A 16,896-nucleotide genomic window follows, 5' to 3' on the forward strand; every position below is an offset into this window, starting at 1 on the left:
TAAATAAATAATTCCCAGGCATGCTTAATTGTTTATTATTTTTAACATAAAAGAGAGAACTTAACATGGAAGTAATTTTCAGATGAGTTAACGTGAAACTGCTGAACTAGGATAAGAAAAGCTCCTGGGAAGTGATTTCCAGTAATGATGGCATTTTTCACACATTACTACAAAGTGGAACAAATAAGGGGTCTGGTGCTTTTCAAACAGAGAAAAGCAACTTGTTACAAAAGCAAAAATTGAATGTAAGTAGCTGGGTGGCTGTCCCTCTCTGACTAGGACACTGGCTGTGGCTCTCGGGTGGAGCAGAAAGCAGCTTGTTTCGCCAGGAGGAATCCCCTTATTGTATATAGAGATTCCTCACTGTAGCTAAATGGAGAAAGAGATTGTAGTAGAGTGTGTGAGAAAAGAGCATCTTTATCTCAAGAAAACCAATGCGTAGTCCTTATTTTTGGTAAAGATTGGCTACACACCTAACTCAGCTATGCCAAAGGAAATGCCGCTTTTGGCATAGTTTGCTTAATACTGTGCTGCCCACAGCCTTTCTATTTAACCCAGGTGACATTCACATTCACCAATCATGTGTGCTGTATGGCCCGTGACAGAAGTTAGAGATGTAAAGGGAACACTGTCCAGTGGGTCTAAGAGTCCTGATTCTGGATTATCAATATTCATGTTGAGTAACAGATGGAATAAACACTAGATCCAGGAGTTTGGGAATCTAAGTTCTAGATGTGTGTCTGCTACTATCGGGCTGTGACTCCCTCAGCAAGCCACCTAACCACTCAGAGTTGGATTAGACAATAATTATGAACCGTTCTAGCTCTATGTTTTAGGATTCTTACCAGGAACTAAGAATATCTTTTGTAGATAAATCATTTAAAAGTCACTCACTGAATGTCAATACTTGGGCACTTTGGAATGCAAATGTTCTAAGGGCAACTAAAATTAGGCTGATTACCCCAGACCCCATATTAGGGGTCTCTGAACTGCTAAAATAAATGACTGATGGGCAACGAATCTAGACGCCAGTTTGTTGGAGAGAAGGAAGAAATACTGCTCCACAGACCTCCAGGGGAACAAGTCTGATTCCTTAATCCCCTAGGTCCAGTCTTGATTTTGAAAAACATCCAGATTGTAGAACACAGAATGTCAATATGTTATGGGGAGGGGAGAAAATCGAAGGAAGAAAGGGAATTTATGTTGGGTCAACTTGCAACGCTCTGCAAATGATTTAGACCTGTTCTGTTCAATAATGTGGGCACTACACATGTGACCATTGAGCACTTGAAATGAGGCTAGTACAGGTTGAGAGGAGCTGTAAGTGTAAAATGCACACTGATGTTTGAAGACAGTATGAAAAAAAATCAATGTAAAACATCTCAGTAATTTTATATTGATTACATATTGAAATGATTATACTTTGGACAAAATATACTGCATTAATTTCACTCATTTCTCTTTAGTCTTTTAAATGTGCCTAGTAAAAATTGAAGACCACTTATGTGGTTCACATTGTATTTCTACTGGACACTGCTGCTGCAGACATTTTGCTGACCTTACGTGGACCCTGAGGGATTTCTGTTCCTCACTGCATACCTAAGAATCCAAGAGTGAGATCGTAGGGTAGGGCTGGAAGTAGGGGGGAGGGACAGGCAATTAGGAGGAAAAAATTGAGCATTGGGCCTGGGCAATACGGGTTCATGCCCAAATGTGTACTTGTGTTTGCATCTATTTGTCTCTTTGACTGCATTGCAAGTCAAGCAAATAACACGTTTGTCATTTCTTATTGTTATCCAAACATCTTCTCTCTCTCATTAGGTTTACCTTTTTTTTTCCCTAACTAAGGCCACTTTGATTTCTAGAAATGAGTATGTCTTTATCTCTTCCTCTATATTTTCAGACCAGGGAAACTAGCAAACCATGGAAAACCCACTGGCGCCACCAGCACAAAGTGATCTTCAGTACCCAACATGCTCCGATGACTGTAGCAGATACTAGAGGTTACCTAGCAATTTCCATCCCCTCCTTTCAACAGTACCCTAAATTTGATCAGGTATCCAATCTATTGGATTATTTACTTTTTATTATTTATTTGTCTAAGCTATTTATTCACAGAAGAGAAAATCTGAATGACCAAGAAACATAAGATGAGAAGTTTAATACTAGGAATAGTCAGATATTTAAATTAACCCAAAAAATGAGATGCATTTCAAATTTATCAAATTAAAATTATTTAAAAGTCTGAGAGTAGTAATGTCAGCAAGGATATGGAGCTCTGGATACGCGCATAAACTGCTGGTGGGAGCATACATTGGGACAACTTGGTAGGATAATTCAGCAATATCTAGTATAGTTGGGAATACTCTTCAACCTAGCGATTCCTCTCCTGAGTGTTTACCCTAAACACATGGAGAAGAAGGTTCATACAGCAGCATTTGCAATAGCCTAATCAACATAAGAATGTAGTATGCCATATAATGCAATATGATCTAGCAATTAAGATGAATGAACTGGAGTCTCATGGATTGATATTTATAAATTTCCACAACGTTATAGTGGTTGAAGAGAACAGCCGGAGCATGACATTTAGTATGATACCACTTATGTAAAGTCTGAAGATATACAAAACAATACATTAATTACAGATATATGTCTAATATATACCTAACATAGATGATAAACCAAATTCAGAATAACTCTTACTGGAGAAAGAGGGATCGGGGAAGGGTATGCAGAACCTTCAATTTATATGGAATGTTTAATTTCCTTCAAAAGCGAGGGGGGCAATGTAATAAAATGGGCTAAACGGGACAAGCTATTCCTAAACCACTGTTTCGCTGAAGCAAGAGTCTTCCCCAATTTCTCACTCATATATTCATTCATCCATTTATTCAGTTAACAAACAAATCATGTTTGAGCACTTACTCTGTGCTAAGTCCCGGGGATGTGAAGAAGGAGAAGAGTATTGGTGAGGGATTCAGAGGCAGCACTGGGAGCATAAAGGACAGGTACTTGGTCTGGCCTGGGGCAGTGGGTGGGGAGGAGCTCAGGGAAGCCTTCCCAGAGAAGCAGTCCCCTTAGTTGAGCTTCAAGTAATGAGAAGGATTTAGGGAGGCAAAGGGAACAGAAACAGTGAGCCTGGAGAGTTGGGGAAGAGGGCAAGAGAGCAGAAATCTCAGCATGAGCAGAGACCCAGGGACGGAAGCAGCACTGTTTCTGCACAGAAACTGCAGCCAGTTTGGTGTTGCTGCAACCTGAAATGTGAGATTAGGCTGGAAATGAGGGTGAGAGGGGAGGCTGGTGAGGGATGAGGCTGTAGGCGGCTGAGGTGCAGCTCATATGGGGCCTGATGGGCCGTGTAAGGATTTTGTTCTTCACTTGGTAAGCAATGGGAAGTCAGTGACATGTTTCATCAGGGAGAGTGCACGATTAGACTTAAAGTTCATGGTGACAGGACAGAGAATGGGCTGGAAAGAGATGGGAGCCAAAGGCAGCCAAGTAAGCTTAGAAGTAGTTCAGGTCTGGATGACAACCTGACAACCAATATGGGGGATGAAAGGGCATGAGCTCAAGGAATATTTTAGGCGAATCAAAAAAATTTGGAGATGAATGGACGTTGGAGGATGATGACAAAATGGGAGGAGTCAAGGATGACTCCCAAGTTTCTCACAAAATCCCCGTCTTTGCAGAGATTCCACTGAAGGCAGCCAATGTAATCACGTCGTGGGCCAGTTTAGCCTTGGAATCAAGTGTTGTGGCCTCTTTACCATGTCCCCCGCCCTTACACTAGGATCATGCTTTGCAAAGGGTCATCAGTACCCCTGGAATTTGTTCCTTCTGTCTCAATCCTTTTTTAAAACATAAGGGCATGTGTAAAACCGTATGTGCGTGCCAAGCCTTCCTTACCACAGACTAGTGATGAGCTTTATGGAATTCTCTGAATATATCTGGTGTCGTGTAAGGGGAAAGAGACCCAAGATATGGGGTGAGTGAAGACCATTAAATACAAAAGGCAGAGAAGTTTAAGAGAGGGTTGCTCAAAGGGTCCTTAGCCAGCTATTTGAGAGGCTCTCCCCAATTCTCCTTGGGAGAACTAAAGAGCAACAATTAATTTAAAAGAGACATCATAAAATCCTAATAATAAGATATTACATAAATAAGATGCAACAGGCATTACCAACCTGTATGTTTGTTTGTTTGCTTGATTCCTTACCAAAAAGGGGGGGAATATCAAACTTGGAAAATATTTAAATGCAACATCCAGGTCAAATGTGAACACATGGCGACTTGCTCTCCTTTTCAGATTGTTTAGTTTATTTATATAAGGTTTGAATGTAAGGTTTCATCAGTTTCTCAGAGTTGTGACTTGCTAAAGGTTTTACCTTGAGAATCTGTGCTCCATAAAACCCTCCAACCCACTCTCTACCAGAGACATAATATTACACAGAGCAGTCCTGTGTTGATTTGTTTCCAACCATCATACACTTCGGGCCAAGAACCACACACTAGGAAAAGTGTAACTCCCCAGTGCATCACCAGACTATTATTTTTTAATGTTGCACATTATATGAAAGAGAAAAATGTCTTCATTGTGAGTGAATGCATATATGAACAAAATACGAAGCCTTCTGAACGGACAAACATCGAGTGCATTCTAGCAGGACTAGAAGGAGCCTTAAAGAAGAGATTGAAGCCAGCCCTCCGGTTTTCCTTGGCCTTTCATTTTCCTTTCCCATCCCCCACAGTAAGAGCAATAACAGTGCCTTCTTCTGCCTTGAGACTGGAAATTGGACCTGTTTTGTCTGCAGTAAAGAGACCTGTGAGAATGTGGACTCACCTGTTAGAGAGAGAGTTCTCTTTCAAATGTGTAGTTTTTATAAGCTAAGATGATGAGGGAGACCTAAATCCAAATCAACTGATGACTCTCCAAGAGTTGAAAGGGCAAGGAAGTGCTTGAGGATTGGGGATTCACAGATACCGTGAACTATCAGTTTGTACATCTGGGGAGAAAACTAGGATCAAACTATCCTTAGGAACTGACCCGTGTTCAAACCACTCAAGGCAGTTTTCACTGCCTGGTGTATTTTGCCACCCAATAAAATCAGGCCCTTGGAAGTTACATATTTGCTTTGCCACCTCTCAGTTTACTTACTCCTGTTTTGAGATAACCCCTAAAATAAAAAGGATAATAATGAAATGTTTAGAGAGCAGAGATTTTGTCTCCTGTCTCTGGGTGGACTATTTTCATGAGCCTCCATGTTTCAGTTCCTCTGTGTGTTACTTAACCCCGTTACAATTAAGGTGCGTCTCTCCACTGGACCTGTGCAAACGCTGGCGTTGGATTTGATTCTCCCCCCTTCTGTCTGGGAGCAGGACAGAGGACTAGAGAGGCTAACCAACAGAGGAGAGCTGTTTGTCCACTGGAAACCCGGTGGAGGAAGACTGGCACGCTGCCGCTCTGGGCTCACTGCAAATGGCATTGCCAAAGTGTGGGGACAGAGGCTCCTGGACACAGGTCAGAAACCTCTGCCATGGAAAGCAATGGGTTGAGAACCAAGACTGGGCTGGAACCTCATATCTCTTATCAAACAAAATACACACAGAATCAGGACTTACAAAACCCTCCCAGTCCCTCCTTATCTGTGCTACCTCCTCTGCAGACACAACTCTTTGGTCCTATTTTTAAAAAGTTAAATATAGGTGAGAAAGGGTAGAAACAAGATGAATGTTATATTTATAAGGAAACTAGGTCTTTGCTTGGTCCTGCCACTAGGAGACCCTGAGCATCCGTCTCAGGCTTAGGCAACACTGTGAACTGCTCAGGGGTTACCACAGCACCACTAGTCACTACTTGTCGTGTACCCCTGACCTTTCCATGTGCAATTATGCAGCCCTCAGGGCTCCATACCAGATGCTGCAGGCTCAAAATTCATATTTAAAGGTTATACCACTGGACCAAGCCAGAGAAATGTGCTCTGCGCCTGACTTTTCTTTGTTGGTCCCTCTCAAGCAAATCTCATTCATTTTTCTCGTCTGTCGGGTCCTTGTTGTCTAGCTGATCAGGCCTTCGTTCATAGTTGACGATAGCTTAAAATATTAGCCTTCTGTGGAGACACTTGTATTGGAAAACCTGCATTCATTGCCTTTCTCAAACAAAGTGACACTTGGTGGGAGACCGGGGTGGGGGTGCGGGTGGGGGGTTGGATGAAGGAGGATGGAGTGTGTAAGGGGGAGCGGGGGGAGCACCAGCATAAGGCTGGTCCTTATAGGTATAATTAGAGTGTCCTAAACCGGCAGAATCAAGAGATATCTAAGCTGATTTGAAGCAAGAGCTAGAAGGGGGAAATAGCCTACAGAATTTGCTTAGTTCTCCGTTTACTACCTCTAGACCATTAACCTTTCAGCTTCGTAGAATGACCTCTTTCCCTGCAGTTTGTGTCATCCAGCCATTCCACTCATCCTGCTGCTGTCACCTACACACCTCCCAGGCCCCACATCTCCCAGAGACCCCATTCACGGAGTACGTTGTCCCCAGGTCATGATTCTCATCTCCGCTCCAAGTCGCGCTGTGTCCTGGACAGCTTCCACAGTCTTGTGGATGGCACTTCCATCAGCCCCCTCACGGAGCCTCTCACTTCCTCCAACCAACAATCTTCCCCTCCATTCCACCCAGCTGCCCACTCTAGGAACACTTCCCAGGCCCCGTCATCACCCAGGATTGCTCCATCTGGAAATCTCTGAGCACAGCCCAAGGCCCCAGCAATCTCACCTCCTTGATTCCAATGCAAGTGCTCTTCAATATAAGACCTTCAAAGCCTCCTCCTCTCCCTTCTCACAGACCATAACCCTCCTCACGGCTTCATTTCCTTCTCTATTCTCAGAGACCCCATTACATCACTTCAACAAGAATCCTCAGGGTCCTTCTGCCTTCCTGCCCTCCACTTTGGCCCAATCTCATTGCTGAGCTTTTTGTTTCTATATACACACGTACACTCACAAACACACACACACGTAGAGATTGAGTGCACGAGAGATGTATCTGAAAGCCCAGTAGCCTGCAGTCCTTCTACACGGTCTTCATCAGCTTCCTCAGCCGCTCCTTGAAGTAGCTCTTCCAAATCCCAAGCACGTTCTCCAGGCCCCTTGGCTATCATCTATCTGCCAGGCACCTGTGTTCTTTGTCTCATCTCTTTCCAAACCAGGACTTTGCTCTCTCTTCTGTAACTTCATTCTTTCCATCTCCACAGCTTTCTTCCCCCACAGCCTATAATCACACTCTCCACCATTATTGTACATTTTTAAAATGTTCTCCCTACTTGCTGTCTGCTTCTAGTTATCTCCCCATCTCTCTCCTACCCTTTATAGCCAAGCCCCTCAAAAGAATAGTCTAATAGACCGACCTACTCACCTTCTAGTCACTCTTCAAACCACTGCCACCTGGCTGGTCCAGATGATAATATCATTGAAAGAGCTCTGAAGAAGGTAAATAAAACTTCCCAATTAAAGAATTCTTTCCCTTTGTCACCTGGCAGCATTTAATAATGTCAACTTTTCCCTTTTCTTTCTTTTTTTTTTTTTTGCTGAGGAAGATTCACCCTTAGCTAACATCTGCTGCCAATCTTCTTCTTTTTATATGTGAGCCGCCACTGCGGCATGGCCACTGACAGACAAGTAGTGTAGCTCTGCGCCCAGGAACCAAACGCAGCCTGCTGAAGCAGAGCACACTGAACTTAACCACTAGGACATGGGGCTGGCCCAACTCTTCCCTTTTCTTAAACGCTTTTGTCTGCTAATGTTTTGGGCCTACTTTTAGTGTTCTTTACCAGTTCCTCTTCTGCTGTCCAACTCTTAAATAACAGTCTTTCTAAGAGAATAGCAAAGACCCAATTTCATCACTTTTTAGCAGTGTGACCTTGGAGGAGTCTCCTAAATCACTCCAAGCCTTGATTTGCTCAGCGGTAAAATGGGAATGGTAATGGTAGCTACCTCCAAGGGCTACTGTGAAGATTAAGTAAACTAGCACATGGAATGTGCTTACAATAGTTTCCAGCACATAGCAAGCACTCAATAAATGTTAACCATGGTGTTGTTGTCATTATTATGATGACGTACTCAGCACTCTTCCCACTTCATAGCTCATCTAGAAAGGTGTCACTTCCATTGCTCCTACAAATATTTGTGCTTGATGATTCCTCTCAAACTCACTATGTCAAATACTAAACTTGTTTCATTTCCTCCTAAAAATGTTCTCCTCCTCTGTTGGTGGGAAACTCAATGAATGACACTATTATCATTTATTTATTCTTTCAACAGATATTGATTAGGTGTCTAATTCCTACCAGGCACTGTTCTCTTTGTTGGGGATACAGAGATGAAGGCAAAATCCTTCATTTATAGGCAGTAAACAAATGAAGACACAAATGTTTCCTCAGAGAGTGATGAGATCTATGAAGAAAACACAGCAAGATTAGGGACAGAAAGTGACTCGGCAGAGGAGGAGGACACTTTTTTAGGAAGGGTGGTCAAGGGTGTCCTCTTGGAAGTCATGAGATTTGGTCAGAGAGACACTAAAGCCAAGACACCAAGAGAGAAATAAATTTTGATGTTCTTGCCTTCTTAATTTTCCTATGTCAGTTCTCTACTTCTTTTCCCTCTTGTTAGTGTTTCAGGTCCCCAGTTTCCCTCACATCTGTTATTACCAGATTTTTCTAACTAATCTCTCTGTCTCTTGTCTTGCAGTCTTGGCCCTCTACATATTTTGTGGCTGAATAATCTTTTAAAAGTGCACAATGAATCATTCCAAATCCAGATGAAAAGTGGTCACTTGCTCCCCACTCTTCCCTGAGGGAGACATGCAAAGACCTCCATGAATCTGCCTCTTTACTTTTCCAGCCTTTTGCAACCACCTACTCGTGCTCTGCATCCTCTCAACTACTCGCTCTCCCCACCAAACACCCATGGCTGTAGCTTACCTCCTTTTCTTCATTCACGATGTTCTCTCTGGCTACAGTGCCCTTTCTGCCTAACAGTCATTTAAATTACCCACTGATTTTCTAATTTCAGAGCCTGTTCTACCTTGCACCTGACTAGCAGAACTGACCTCTCCTTCTTATGTGCCTCTGCTGTGTAGTTGTCTGCTTCCCTTGTCTAAACTCTGAGATCCTTAGGGGCAAGAACTGTGTCTGAGCCCCAGAATCCTCTGCGGTGCCTCAAACACAGTTTCTATGTGGCAGAGCAGGCATTCCAACCCACGTCTGACTTCCGAGTCCACTCTGTTCCCATGAAGCTCTAGAATGAGAGTCTACCCCCAGACAAAACCAAGGTTAATGATTTCACAACGAGGCTTTGATTCGCTGCACGTTCTTCCTCCTGCGGCTTGTCTCTCACCTTCGGCCACGCATGACTGGTACCCCGTTCCTGCCACGTGAGAATCCATCTGCCACATCTCACTTGATGCCACCCCTTTCTCTTGCCCTTTGATAAGGACTTATTGCTACATTGGTGCCAGTCTTATTCTCTTAGTGGCTGTGCTGCCTCACTTAGGACAAGCTAAAAGAAAGATCTGAGCTATCTGCTTGAGTACTTGCTATGTGAAAGGCACTGAGCTCAAAGAGCAGCAGATGTTACACAAAGAAACCAGATATGACCTTTGCCCTTAAGGCCCATACAGTTAGTGAGGAAGGTAATTACACATATAAGTAGGATAGAAGGTAGATTGTGAACAGTGCTGTAGCAAGAATATACAAATTTAGCAGGGCTTTCTTGGGCCACCAGCCAGGAACTCTATGATAATTGTTAATTCTGTGGTTTATCCCCACCAGTGAGATCAGTTGAACTCCCTGGCTCAGTGGTGGGGAAGTCTCAAGAGTATTTCAAGTGCTGTCCCTTCTCACATGGCTCCCAATGCCAGATCACTATCCCCCGTGCAACAGCCCTGTGGATCTGAGCACAAGAACTTCCTGGAGAATCCCAACACCACTGTCGTTGTCACCATCATAGCTTGGAGAAGACGTGAGCATTGGTAAAATGCTGTTCTTCCCCTGTGAATAGCCTGGCGCTGCCTTCTCCCATCCCTCATCCCCAGATTTGAACACAGTGAAGAGGAAGGTTTGGTCTACGCCCCACCAACGTTGCACTCAGTTGTTCATCCACAGACTAGGTCTAACAATAGGGAGCTTTACTAAGATATTCTGAGGAGCTTGAAATTTGTTTGATTTGGTCTTCACTGCTGCTTCCTATCCAAGGATTCTGACACTCACTGTAAAGGCCTGGAAAGAAGAAAATCTGAGCATCTCTGCCATGTGATAGATGCAATAGTCCTTATCTCTGGGGTCCCCAAAATGTCCCATCTAGGGATGAGTCCCATCTGCTATATTGGTAACTGGAGGAAGGACCCCTTCTTCCCAGTAACTGAGGGGCTAGGGACTGTCACTTTGTCATTCAAATCATGGTCTTTTGTTCATAATCCCAACAGATCCCCATTCACTAGTCCTTTGTCATGTCCATATAGGTCTGAATGTGCAAACTCCAAATTACTTCAAAGCCTAAGGAAATACAGTGGAGAAAGAATGTTCATCTCAGTGGATGAAGCTAAAAGTACCGAAATGCAACTACTGGAAGGTCACCTGCAGAAATTTCAGTTTCTCTGTAATTTCAGATGAAGAAAGACAGCTTAAGTCACTGATTTCCAGTGGAACAAACCAGGTTTACTCTACCAAATAATTTGAAACCAACAATTGAGGCTAACAATCTGCAAGATTTTGAAGAAATCCAATCTTCTAGAATGTCTGGGTTTGCATATTGAAACCATGATTCTTTCCATAGGTGATATATATTAGCACGTTTCAAAATATGTTCCATGGAAAATTCCCCTGGGATCTGTAGTCAGGTAACTTTGGAAATGCTGGGTTAAAATTAAACAGTTTTCTTTACAGCAGGACTAATCAGGCCTTTAATAAGCTGAGATACACTATGAATTTCTAACATGGGGTAATAGTGGCATAATGGAAATCACCATTTCCCAAATGTGTTGGACCATAGGACCCTTTTTTCAAGGTACATTTCATAGGACTGGTGTTCCATAGGACAAGCTTTGGGAAATGCTGATCTAAATGCATATCAAGCATTTACTAATGTAGATCAGCCTTTAAGAAAAATCTGTTATCTTCCTCCTATTAAATTCTTAGACCTTTATCAGTATTTTTGCTGACAGTGCACAACCTAGTTAACTTGATTTCTTCCTGTAGACCGTAAATCCGTACCCCAGAGTGCTGAGACTAACAGCATTCCCATATCTGTCTCTTATCAAATGTGGCCTTCCAAAGTGCTTACCCTTTTCTACTCCAGCTCTCTCTGGAAATATCACATCATTAGAAAGTTGAGTGCTGTCTATTCCTAATAGCCTGAGATATAATTTTTGAAAAATTTCAGTCAAATCCTCAGAATTTAAATTGCTAGATACTGATAATAGCTAACTTCTGTTGGGCACTTGCTTAATACTTCATTAAGTAATCACAGCAACTCTATGAAATAGGCAGGATTATACTGTTCCCATTTTGTAGGTAAACAAACTGAGAGAGGTTTAGTAACGGGCTCAAGGCCACACAAGTAGAAAGTGGCTGAGTGGGGATTTGAATCCGGTTCGAGAGACTATGCCCTTGCCCACCACACTATACTGTCACATGGAGGGAAAGCTAATGAGGTTTGTAGGAATATGTCTACATGCAGAGAGTTGCTGGCATAGTCTCAGTTACCTGAATCTCCGCCACACAGGTGCTGATGGGTGTTGATGGACGGTCTCTGAAATAACGGCACCAAGAGTTTTCTCATTCCCCAGAATGGAGCTGAGCAAAGCAGGGTGATCTGAAGTTTATTAAGATAACACTGGAGGAGGCCTTGTTCAGCCACATGTTCTCATCCAATACCCTGCATGGCCTAGTCCCGTGTTTAGAGTTTGGCAGGACTCAGAGAACACTGAGCCAAGCTTTCTTTTCTTTAATTGCTAACCCCATGTTTATTTGAAAGCAGAGTTAATCCATGTATTTCTGATTACCCATCAGAACTCATCAAAATGAGGTCCTGAAAAAAGCCTGTTTGATGTTCAAAAAATAATCTGAAGCTATTGCTCTTGTGAACAGGAAACTGGACTTTGCCAAAAGTAAACTGCTCCAAATATGAATGACCAGTTTGGTCTGATTCTTTACAAGATATTTGAGCCTCTTCCCTGTAGACTTGGCCCAAACCTTGTCCCTCTCTCTGTCTTTTTTTAATCCACAGTTCATGCTTTTAGTTACGTGGCGTGTGATGGTGATTTCTGTCATCTGGGATGAGAACACTGCTAAAAATTATACTGTGTAACTAGTAGCAATAAAAACATGTTATTTCCTTCACATGCCAAGCCATGGTTTCCACTTCCATGAGAGATAATTTTTCTTTTCGTTCCTTTTACTTCTCTTGCTTAATGTTTTTTTCACTATGGTTAAAAACTATTAACTAGGTAACCAACAAATATGAATATAACAGTGTGTCAAACTTCTAGGATATTTTAAACAGTGAAGAAAAGTCTCCTAACTTCAATTTAGGTTTCAACTCATATATTCATACACATTACATATGTATATTTATTTCTGGGCCTCCGTGTTGGTTTTTTTTTCATATAAAAAATTAACTACGTGATCTCAACCTTTGAGATCCAACTCCAAAATTCTCTGATTAGGTCAAAAATTGTATAAGATATTACTGTAAAGTAATGAGACACAAGCCACACCTGAAAATTGCTCTTATATATAACATCTCACAAATTCTACAGATAAAATGTACAGAATGGATTCAGTACATTTATATGATAGGTCTGGGAATCAGAAGCGTCTATTTGTTTTTACTCGTTCTTCATTAAGAAATTTACATCAAATGCTCTTGGGTACAGTGTTGCATTTGTTCTTCTAGCGAGTATGACCTGTTTGATGGTTTAATTCGATTTAAAGAACATGAGAGTAGACAGGCGATAGTGCAGGTGTATTCATTTTCTTCCTTCACAGAATAAATGTTTCTTTTAGCTCAGTCATCTGTTCCATGGCATAGGAAAGAACTTAATTCTCTCTCACATCTGGATATCTTTACCCTGATGAAAACTGCAATTAACTTTGCAACCCAAACTCCCACTTTCACAGAGGCCCCGCGTTCCTCTCTGCTTCCTAGCGGTGCCCGTCACTTTGCAGTGCCTGGCGAAGGGGGAGGCGTGAGCTCAGAGGGGGAAGAAAGGAACCCACTGAGTGGACGTCCTCATTCAGTGCCCCCCAAGTGTCCTGGTGCCCTGAGTGTCTCCCACAGTCATGAGAACGCAGGTCTGGCACGGCGAGGATAAGAGTAGGCAGAACTTCTCTTCTTGGGGCCTCCTCACCCATCAGGGAAATGCAACTCCCAAGTCATACTGAAACACTCATGGGTGAAAAGTCAGGGGAGGTGAGCAGGACTCCAGAGCATCACATCAGGCACCTGGGGAATGGGAACAGAAAGGGCAAGCAGTGCCGGACCAAGTATCTGCAATCAAAACAACAATCCCCTCCAGGTTGAGACCCCTGACAGCTCTGGGACTCTGTTCACTGGGGCCGCACCTTTTGTCTCGCTGGGTGAGCGGTGGCCCACACTGACATGTAGCAGGACTCTGACTCTGAGACAAAACTGAGGGCCTTTGTTATCAGAGAATAGGCAGAAGACTATCTGGTAAGGTCATTAGCTTTCTTTCCTTTTTTTTAAACATATATTTTTTTTGGTTATGAAAGTAACATTCTCCTTATAGGAAAGCCTGCACATACAGAAAAACGCTGAGAACAAAATAAAAGTAACTCAGAATCCTACCATCACCCAGAGATAAACATTGTAATATTTTGGAGTATTTTCCTCCACCATTTCTTCCCCATGCATTTATTTCACCAAATTGGGATTATTTGAGCTGGGGGTCCTGAGTTTTCACTTACCATGATATGAGCATATCCCTCACATCATTAAATGGTCTCCAAAATGTGATTCGGGGTTGCTGTGTAGTCATTTTCTTTCATGGACCAATGTTGATATGTTGTTAGTGGAGTGAGATGATAGGCCTTTTCTAATAAGCACAAACAGTTCTTAGATTTTGTTCTGTCTTCCATTTTCCATTTTCCATTAGGACTTTTCATGGGGCAAGGTGGTGGTGGAAGGACGGATTGGTGGAAGGGTAAAAGAAACTGATGTGCAGCTGTCTGGAGATTAGAGATCTGAGCTCACCAAACGTGGAATCCACACTCAAGTCATTGTCCCTGAAGGTAAGAAACAGACAGTGCCATACCCTGCCATTTCTCCTTCCCTGGCGTGTTCCTGAATTTCTGCTTTCTTTCCAGAATGTTAGGGAATAACGGGATATAATGACAAAGTGAAGCAACAAATAAAAGGGCAACCAGAGAATTCACAAGAAATGAGTATACACAGCTATGGTAGAGATGACGACGCACTTTGATTAAACTGACGAATAAATACGCACCACGCCAAGATTTGTTAAAGAGAAAACCATAGGCCCCAAATTGCGGCACTTGTGCTAAAGCCCATGATACCAAACGTAGATTAATACCTAACCTAATGATAAATAAATAAAAAGCAATAGGAGATATTGGAGTATATGAGGAAGCCCTTTGGTGTAAAACTAATTTGGCCTGACCTTGTTTTTTCTAAAACGGCCTGACGTGGCCTGTTGAGCATGCGTTGTACATCTGCTTTAAATATTTACTATGTCCCAAAGACAAGAATGATGCCCTTAAAGATAGGGGTGTAACTTCCCCCATGTTTGCATTTCTTTAAAGATAAGCATCTCGCCCTAAACTAAGGACTAATTACTAACCTGCTGCACTCACCTTGTGACCACTCATCTTGTGACCACCGACCTGCTGACCACCGAACTGCTGTGCCAGCTAAGCCTCTCATGACAACTGTAAAAGGGACATTCCTGTCATGTGTCATACATGCTCTTTGATCCAAGATGGTATATAACCACTCTGTACATACCACTTATTTGGTGCCCTTCCTTCCTTGGGGAAGGAAGACCCCAGGCTAGTCCTTAGATCTGGCTCATGATAAACTCACCCCAATTTTGATTTATAGATTTATTATGGATTATTTGTGTTGACATTAATTGCAGTTTCAACCTTTCTCAGAAAGGTAATCTTAATCAACCAGTCTGGAATTTCTGGTCAGTACCAGTGAGGTAATCTGTCAGTGGGCCCTCTCCATCCCCCAGAGGAAGAAGAAGCAATTTGAATGATAAAACACTTGCCTGTCTGCCCCAAAGAGATGTCTTGGACTAAAATAATCCTTTCTTTTCTTTTGCTAATAACTTACTTACCCTACCTTCCTTCTGCCTATAAAAACCTTTCCATTTTGGGGGCTGGCCTGGTGGCATAGCGGTTAAGTTCATGCGCTCCTCTTCCACAGCCCCAGGTTTGCAGGTCCAGATCCTGGGCGTGGACCTATACACTGCTCATCAAGTGATGCTGTGGTGGCGTCCCATATACAAAATAGAGGAAGACTGGCACAGATGTTAGCTCAGGGACAGTCTTCCTCAAGCAAAAAGGAGGAGGATTGGCAACAGATGTTAGCTCAGGGACAATCTTCCTCACCAAAAAAAAAAAAAACTTTCCATTTTGTATAACTCCTTGGAGTATCTCGCTGCTTGCCAGATGAGCTGCTGCCCAATTCATAAATCATTGAATAAAACCAATTCGATGTTCAAATTTACTCAGTTGAATTTAGTTTTTGAACAGATTACACAAAGAGTTTCTGTACCAGAAATGTGAAGGTGACAAGAGGAAGAACATAGACATCTTAGAAGACATGAGAAGAGAAAAAAAATGAGGACCACATCAGTCAAATTAAACCCAATTTATGCATTCATGGCTGGTAAAGCCATGTATTAAAAAAAAAAAAACAAAAAAACAAGGAATGATTAACACAACATTGAGGATAGAGGACACCTTTGGGAAGGTAGGAGCTTGTAACGAAGGAGAGTCCCACAAAGGGCTTTTGAGTGCTGGCCATGTTTGATTTCTTAAATTGACAAGACAAAAAACCTAATCAATTGCCCGAGATACTTGGAAGAGTGTGGAGTTTGTGTTTGAGCTGGAGGAGAATAATTGTTCAAGGGGAGACTATACAGAAGAGAAACAGCCTTTTGTTTAAAGGGGAAAAGATGGAAGAAGAATTCATGTGTGGGAATGGGGGTCGAGAAGGACAGAAAGATGCTCCTAGGTTGCAAACAGTTACTTAGATAATAGAGTTGTACAAAATTCTTAAGGATGAGTAAATTAAACTCCTGGAAAGGGTCTTTAAGGTAATAGGAGATGTACAGCATTGTGACTATAACTAACAACACTGTATTATATACTTGAAATTTGCTAAGAGAATAGATCTTAGATGTTCTCACCACACACACACACACGTACAATAGGTAACTATGCGATATGATAGATGTGTTAATTAATCTGATTGTGGTAAATATTTCACAATGCATACGTATATCAACTCACCATGTTGTACACTTTAAATATATACAATTTTACTTGTCAACTACATCTCAATAAAGCTGAGAAAAGAAAGAAACATACAAGAAATGAGAAAGGGGCAAGACAATGAAATGAAGAGTATTGATTATATGTATGTGTGTGTGTGTGTGTATGAATGAATATATTAACAACCAGCAGCTATTAACATTGCTCAATTAAATCATTAATAGCAGAAGATTGGGAAGTGGAAAATCTGGGTTGCAGTTCTAATAATTGCCATGAAATATTTTGCATGTAATATTGCCACATAAGAATTTGATTTTAGAAACAAAAACGCAGGATAGCCTAGTAGTTAAACTTCTGCCTT

The sequence above is a fragment of the Ceratotherium simum genome, chromosome 4 (assembly GCF_057802395.1).
Source record: "Ceratotherium simum simum isolate JZ-2026a chromosome 4, ASM5780239v1, whole genome shotgun sequence".
In the NCBI taxonomy this organism is placed as follows: Eukaryota; Metazoa; Chordata; class Mammalia; order Perissodactyla; family Rhinocerotidae; genus Ceratotherium; species Ceratotherium simum.